Source organism: Suncus etruscus, chromosome 1 (genome assembly GCF_024139225.1).
Source record: "Suncus etruscus isolate mSunEtr1 chromosome 1, mSunEtr1.pri.cur, whole genome shotgun sequence".
Lineage (NCBI taxonomy): Eukaryota > Metazoa > Chordata > Mammalia > Eulipotyphla > Soricidae > Suncus > Suncus etruscus.
Genome location: NC_064848.1, coordinates 78817172 through 78825706, shown reverse-complemented (window position 1 = coordinate 78825706; position 8535 = coordinate 78817172).

The window sequence follows — 8535 nt, the reverse complement described above, 5'->3', positions numbered from 1 at the left end:
TTTTTTTCTAAACAGATACTTGCTCTATGCCCTGGATCTCCTTTTAAACTATTTCTTTTAAAATTTATTTATTGAAAGCCTATTATCTGTTTGACCTTTCTCTGGGAACTAACAAGAATGGCAGAAAATAAAATAGACAAAAAAGAAAGCACTGATCTTGAGTACCTTCTGGGAAATATTACTGTCCAAAATGATAGTTACTATATAGGACTATATAAATTTAAATTAAACTATTAACGGTTTTAAAGGTTAAAATTTACTTTAGAAATTTCACTAGTGAACTTTACAAACTCAGATACTAGAGTTTCCAGAGCTATAATACTGGATGACACATATAGAGAATGTTGTTATGGCACTAGATTTTCTATTAGACCATCATGATCTCAGTGGAGAATAAACTAACATTTTATGTTTCTAGAGGTGAGAATGGGTGGAAGAATGATGAAAGCAGGTCATGGAACAAATGAGGATGGACAGAAAAGATTTACAATGGGTAGTATATTAAGATCTGTGAACAGGGCCAAAATGAACATAGTATGGTGGATATCTACAGAAAGAATATTCCAAGTAGCAGAGAATTTAGCACATGAGAGAAGGCATGTAGTTTGAGAAATAGACTGGAGATTTTTGTTGCTGAAATAGGATGAAGGAGAAGGCAATGTTTGGGAAGGAATTTAAAAGAGAATTTAAACAAAAACATACAAAGCCTTGTTGATCATAATAAATCTTGACTTTCCATTAGAGTTATGGAGTTCTGTCATTCCACACTGTCCTCCCATCCATCCATACATGTGTTGCTATGCAATATAACAGCTGCCACTCTCACAAGAAGTATTAAATCTGTTGGTAGCACTTGCATGAAACTAGAGCACAAAACATTTTATCCTAGACAACATTAAGTTCTTTCTTTATCCAAACTCTGATTCTGTGATAGTAGGATGGGTAGGTCTACTATTTTGTGGGTGCTTGTGACTACTGGGAGCCCTTGTCTTTGTTGTATTTTATTTCTGGGGTAACAGAGATTGTGAATAATAAATATTATTCACATGTCTGGGTAATTGTTACTACTCCTAGAGTTATACTCTTCATAACATATAGGGAAGAGACCATTTTTCTTTTTAATCTATTAGACATTTATTAAGCACTTATTGTATACCTAGTGATTTGTCTGGGAAGGAAAAAATTTTCAGGACACTGGACACTTTATGCCCAAACAAGAAAGATTCCCTCAAACTTGGATAACTGAGTCAGTCTTCTTGTGATAAGACAAGACACTCTTTCTACAAAGGCAAAGAAACAGCATGATCTTCCAGTCATTTCAGCAAGAGAGGAAAGGCACACAATCCAGCATTCTAAGAGGCTTGATAGTGGAGAACTGAATTGTCAAGGAAAGTTTCACATAAGACCTCAGTGAAATGAGGACAATGAGGTGACATGTGCTTAGATTCTAACAGATGACTGAGGATGCCTATTTTAAAGTGCCAATGTCTTCCCGGGCCTCTTGAAAAATTTCTAATAGTAAGCAATATGGACCCACATATCTGATTTCTCATTGTGCCTGACCTAACCTCAGAGACTCTATTGGACCCAAAGGTCTGATTGTTTTGTTTGATTAGAAGGAACCAGAAGGGGAAGGAGTGACTACACATTTGTCCACAGAGGTATCAATATTTAGGCAAAAGAAGCTGCTGAGCATCTCTGTAATTCTTTCCTGGCATAAAGAGCCCTGAAAGACTTCTACAAGAATGTATATTCATCTAAATTTGTGGGACAGAGGAGTCAGGCAGAAAGGCTTTTCAAAGGCATGCTGCATCTTGCTCGGTGAGTATGCATTTCCCAATTCTTTCTCAGAAGCAGACATTAAAACCTGCAGCACAGTCATTTAGAATTTCAAAGGTTTCTTCTTCAGGGGGTGGGACACAAAAGACACCACCGTTATTCACATAATGCTGGGTTGGTGGGGGAACAGCAGTACACCATTAACAAAGTCTGCACAGCACACCTTTATGGAGAAAGGCAAGAGCTATTCTGCCAGGATAAAGAAGATGCCTCATTATAGATGCTTTAAAAAGATTATTATCATTATTGCTTTTTAAAATTCACTTCAGCATTCTACCTAGGCTGGGAGAGCCTAAGAGGAAAAAGACAGTTTTTTAAAAGTAGTTCATAGATCACTAAAGAATCACAAAACATTCAACATTCAGAACGCATCTCTCTCTCTCCTCTCTCTCTCTGTCTCTGTCTCTTGGTAGATTTGTCTGTCTCATTTTCTTCTCCCTCTGCTCCCTCTGTCTGAGTTGAGGGTGTCAATTTGAATTTAGAATAAATGTAACGCCCACGAGAAGCAATCCTTCTTTTCTTAAAGCTTCTTTCAGTTCTGCTCTATGTGGGTTTTAAACGGTGCCAAAATCCTAGTCAATAGTTTGAAGGACTAAATAAGAAGCTTCTACCACCCAAAGCTGCTGGACCTTCAACATTAGCTTGCATGGCTCCTCCTGTCTTCTCCCTCTCCTTTGTTTTGGAATTACATGAGGCGAATGCCACATCTCTAAGTTGGAAAAACCAAGAGCCCAGGCTGCAGAACAGCTAGCAGACAACATTGTCTCTGAACTGCTATTGTTTCTATTTTAGGAGCACATTGAGTGATTAGCTTGGGTAACAGTAACATCGCATTACCTTACACAGGCTGGAAATGTCTTTCAATAAGGAGGCAACACCGAGGCCATGTGATACAATCCGTAGACAGAGCCAAGTGGAATACATCAAAGAGAGCCTTGATGCAGATGTTTCATGCAGAAGAAAATTAGGTCAGAGACCACTTCAATTTCAGCTTCTGCCAGCCTCGTTTGAGAGCTTCCAGTGAATTCGTAATGAATAGCTTCTAGGGCACTTTCTCTCATTCAGTCACAGGCTGCCACAGCCAGATGAGCGTTCCATGCGGAATCTTCTCTCATTATTTAAAACTGCTACTTTGTGTTCTGAAATTCCAGAACCCTTCCAATGTACCTCCTCTATGTTCTGAAACAAAAAGACTTCTCAGACATGGAAGGACATTAATCTGTTTCCCATTCTTGCCCTATTTCTGTCTCTTTCCATCTCTCTCTCTCCCCCATCCATCATCTACATACATGTTTTTCAATCTCTCCTCCTGTCCCCCTTTTCCTATAAAGACACATAAACCATTGCTAAGGAATTTTAAAAAAAATCTTAACTCAACTTTGATTAAGCTGAGTGGCCTGTAGATGACCAAAATGCTTTGTTGGTTTCTTGCAGGAAGTGTGCATGCGTGAGTGAGTGTGGTGTGCATGTATTTTAAAAAAAAAGAAGATGCTTTTCTCTGAAAAGAGCAGAGAAGGGCAGTGTGACCTCAATGAAAGTGAGTGATGTATCTTTCCTCTGCCCACCCCCAGTTCCATCGCATGTTATTTATTATAGTGGAGGATTAGAATGTGGATACCCTGGTATCTTCTTCTTCTTCTTCTTCTTCTTTTTTCTTCATATGCTCTTACTGTCTACAATTTTCTGGTTTCACACTGACAAATCCTTACTGATTGGAAGGGGGTGGGGGTGAGGGGCGTTGTGGAGGGATCACTCCAATTCATGCCAGGAGAAGAATCATTAGAGTCTAAATGCATTTGGAAGAGAGGGGCAGAGAGACGGACACATAGGATCACAGAGGCTCCTCAAAGCTGGTGACGCTCCCATTTCCCATGGGAAAGGAAATGAAGTGGCAGCCCCCGCTCCAGCTCACCGTGACACAGTTGCTTTGTCTTTGCTACCTCCAAAGCACCAGGGCATTCATTAACTGTTTTTCTCAATTCTAGGGTTTGCAGAGCAGTGGCAGAAAGCCTCGGAAAGGCACTCAAAGGCCTGTGTCTGCTCCAATCCAGGATGGGAAACCATCATGAAGATGTTGCCTTTCTTGTCCTGTCATTTAGAACGCTGTGCCTGGTGTTTTAAGATGCTCCTCTTTATGCCTTTCTCTATTTGCTCTCATCCTGCCATTATACTTGCCTATGATCTTTTTATTTTGGTAGCATTCTCTCTGTCTCTCTTTCTCTTCTTTTTCTGCACACACACACACACACACACACACACAGACACACACACAGAGCCCACACATGCTCTTATTTACACAATTGAAATTTTAGAGGAGAGAAGTATAGGGAAGAGGTAAAGTGTGTAGAAAATGACAGTGGTGTAGAAATATGTCTTGTTAGATCAAGAGAATTAGTTATAACTTCTCCTTCTTGGGTGAGCTTGGATGAGTAACCCTAGGCTTAGTGTCTATAGTTCAAAAAACATAGATGTTGATCTCTAAATAATTCACAGTGTTGGACGGACTTAATAAACATTCTTTCTCATATATTATAGACCAGTGGCATCATCTGGACATGTCTGGTTGTGTGTTACAGTTAATGGATCAGTCACAGATCTCCCAACTAAGGTTCTAACAGTGGTCTGACTCATAGGAAAAGCAACAAGGCATGTGAACTTGTTCACATAGATCTAGAACAACAAGGGGGATAATAGAACAGTGATTCCTTCCAAACACTCTGCAGAGGAGTAGATATGACAGGAGAAATAACATGGATTTTGAAGTCAAATATATTAAAGGTTACATTTAGGCTCTGTGTGTCACTTCTGCCTCTGTGACCTCAAGAAAATCACTTAGAATCTTATTATTTTATCCTCAATAAAACTGGGATTAAAAACCCATGATGAAAGGTTGTTACAAAACTATACAAAATGTATGTTCACGTAAAATATTAGTATTATGTTTAGTTATTCAAATTAATGATAAATACCTGCATGTATATGAAGATAGATGTCTATACCAGAAGTGGCAAATCTGAGTTAGAACACTCAAAAATGAACTTAATTTGGATTGCTCTTGTTGATCCACAGGGAGACTGTTCTAAAATATCACAGAAACATATGCATATGTGTGCACGAACATATACATAAAATTATTTTTGTAAAGGTAGCAAGAACTAATACTAATTTAAGATGCCTAATTATAAGTTTGGCACATAAGTGCTCAATAAACCACTTTTCACTCATTTTTATTTTCAACATTATCTTTTAGGATGGTGAATTTCCAAATTATAATATTCATTTTCTTCATTCTCTTGCTTGAAGAGTTGTCTTTTTTAGGAAACAATGTGGGGGGAAAGTTGTCAGTTTTTATGCTGAGTTCTTAAAGACCAAATCAGCATACAATACTGGGCAGGTCAGAAACAGAAAAAGTGATAGGTTCTAGAAAGATAGTATAGCAGGTAAAGCACTAACCTTGCAGACCACCTAGCTCAATCTTTGGCATTACTAATGGCCTCCCTGCCAAGAGTATTCCTAAACACAAAACCAGAAGTAAACTCTGAGTACACCTGGGTATGGTCCAATCTTGCTCTACCCACCATAAAAAGACATCGCGATGTTATTTGACTTGAACAAGATCATGTTAGGAACTCCAATTTCACTAAGCCCTCCCCAATGTCCTTAGCCAACTTAAGATTCAACCAAGGAAATAAGCATGAAAATGCTTGGCAATGACCACGTGCTTTGCACATGCCAGGACCCCTCCCCCAGCACCTGCCAGCTAGTCTGCAGCAGCCATGGCAGAAAGCCATTGTCTCAGCAGAGAATTGGGGCTGTCTGCCACCAGTGGCACCATGATCCAAGCAGAGAATTTTCTGCCCAGAACTCGCTTGGGCCTTTGTCAAGTTATGAGGCCTGGAGGACAACACAGCTCCAGGAAAAGGCTTCATGGCTCATCATGAAGGCTGGGCAACCAACAGGGCTGAGTATCATGCAGGCAGGGCTGCCCAGAGCCAAACATCAGTCTACTAAAATGCTGGCTATGTGTGCTGGTATGTGAATATGGGTATTTACAGAAGCTAAAGAAGCCAGCTTGGGATGAAGAAACACCCTTTTGTTCTTTTCAATATTTATTCATCCATTCATCTGCTTATTCATTTACTTATACATTTAATTTTTTATTAAACTATGTTTAGGGAAACAGAGATTCAAGATTCAATTTTTTAGCAAAAGAGAGATTGTATATAGAGTTAGAAAGTTGTTGTGGTATAAGGTTTATATCAAAACACTGTGACAAAACAGAAAAGAAAAGCACCTAATTTTGCTATGAGGCAAGTATTTGATGAAGATTGCATTATAGTCAGAGATTAATCTTAAAAAGAAAACTGATATAAGTGTTTATTTATGTATATGCTTGTAAACATACACATATGCATTGTATATGTATGTGTATATATATATATATTTTAAATTTGACATAACATGATTGTGGGACTTGGATAGTCTATTACTAGCTCATGTCTTTTACAGGGGTTTGGCAATCTCTGAAAAGGGCCAGAAAATAAATATTTTAATTTTAATTTTTTTTTGGTTTTTGGGCCATTACCTGGTGATGCTCAGGGGTTACTCCTGGCTATGTGCTCAGAAATTTCTCCTGGCTTAGGGGATCATATGGGATAAGGGGGGATCGAATCGAGGTTTGTCCTAGGGCAAGGCATAACTGCTTGTGTCACAGCTCCTGCCCTGAAAATAAATATTTTAGATTGTGTTAGATACACGGTCCAATCAACTCTGCCAGTATAGCATGAAAGTGATCCTAAACAATTCATACACCAATGGGTTTGTTTATGTTCTGAGAAAACTTATTTATAAAAATAGGCAACTGAATGGCTTTGTTCTGAGGACCATGGTTTGTAGAAGCCTGGTCCTTGTCGCTGTTTGTGGAGCCTGAAACACTAAGCTTTTGAGTAATAACAAGAGGCAAAGTAGAGGAGAACTGGCACAGAATAATCAAAACATGTAACAGTTTTTCATTTCCTGTAAGTTTTCAACCTCAGTGCCATCTGAGTCCTACAGAAGAAATGGTGTTTATCCTAATGAACCTGCACCAGTATGTGAAGAAGAATTGGAAACACCAAAGGAGATTTTTTTTGAGTGGTGGGGTTGCTACTGGGTTGGATCTGCCCCATGCAGCAGGGTAAATCAGCAGATAAATCACAACAAAACATGCTTTTTGCTAGTACCAATGCTCTTTCATTCCCCTTCTGGGGGTAAATTGAATGTGGATTCTGCTTCAGCTTAACTTTCTGAAATTCAGCCAAAAGTCACTTATGAGCCACACTAGTAACTAGTAACGATGAAGGAAAGAGAAATTGGAGAGATATTGTTTTAGTCTAGTTGAGCAATTTAACGAAGTCCACACAGATGAGAACATTTCTGGGAGGAAATTATGTTGGAACTGGACCTTCAGCACAGGTGGAAAGTCTGGACAGTTTTCTTAGAATCATCAGACAGTATTTTGTGAGTGATATATTTTCAAGCAACTCCAATAGAGTTCAGAAGAAAAAAGGAACAACTTGTTCTTTTGCCTTTCAAGCACTGAAAGACTTTTCTTTCCCTAATTTTCACTAATTAACTATTCAAACTCCAGAAGGGGGTTGAGTGGTATGAGCTTGACAAAAACAATTCTCATTATCCTGTTGAAGCCTAGGGATCAGTTTGTCCACTCTCAACAGGTCAACTCACCCTGGATTCATTGTGGTAATCTGTTCACACAGTACCAGGCAACCAAAGCCTCTATTCAGATTTAGCAATGTTTTAGCAGATAACCCCCTCCCTCACAATTTTTTTCTGAATCACAGCACTGAATGTTTTACCATTTTTAGTAACTTGTTCTTTCTTCCTGTGTTTTGTCTTCATTAATGCTGTCAGATTTTACTAAATGTTCTGGCATCAGAAGTTATATTTAATGCCTTGTTCTTTAAAGTTCCTTTATTGTGTTGATACTACCTCACAATACTTCTTTCAACCAAGCATTCATCCATTTTCTACTCATACATGCAACCTTTCTTCCCTATTGGCATTTATTTGTCCAGCCATCATATATTTACTCATCTCCAAAAACATTTTGGGGGTGGCACTATTATCCCAAGTCATCTCATGCTTAAATGATTATAAGATCTGGTAAACTGATTTTCCTGAGAGACCTGGTGAATGAATAGGACATAGAGTAGCATTGGCTTAGATATCAATTTGTCCTTGTCTTTTGCTAAGTATATGACCTAGAGCACATAATTGAAACTCTGTCTGTTGAATAACTGACAATATCCATATCAGAATTGTTGTGACTATTCATTGAAATCAAGGATAAAAAACAGGTAGTACAAAGCTTTCACGTTAAGAGGTACTCAGTAAATCTTATTTGCCCTCTCCTCCCTATTTTTCTTGCCCTTTAAACCTTATTCTATTTTCAGATATCTACCTACATACATGCAATTATTACTTAATTCCATGGCTTTGCTAAAGCCACCATTCTTCCAAACCTTGCATCCTTTCTAATTTCTAATTTGCTAGTCAGAGTTGTTATGTTTCTGACTGGATCTTTAATTATAAATAAAAAACCTTATTTTCAACTATTCCTATGGTTATTTCTTATTTTTCTATATAGTTTTACAGTGCTAAATATGAAACTCAGAACCTCACATATGCAAGGCAAGT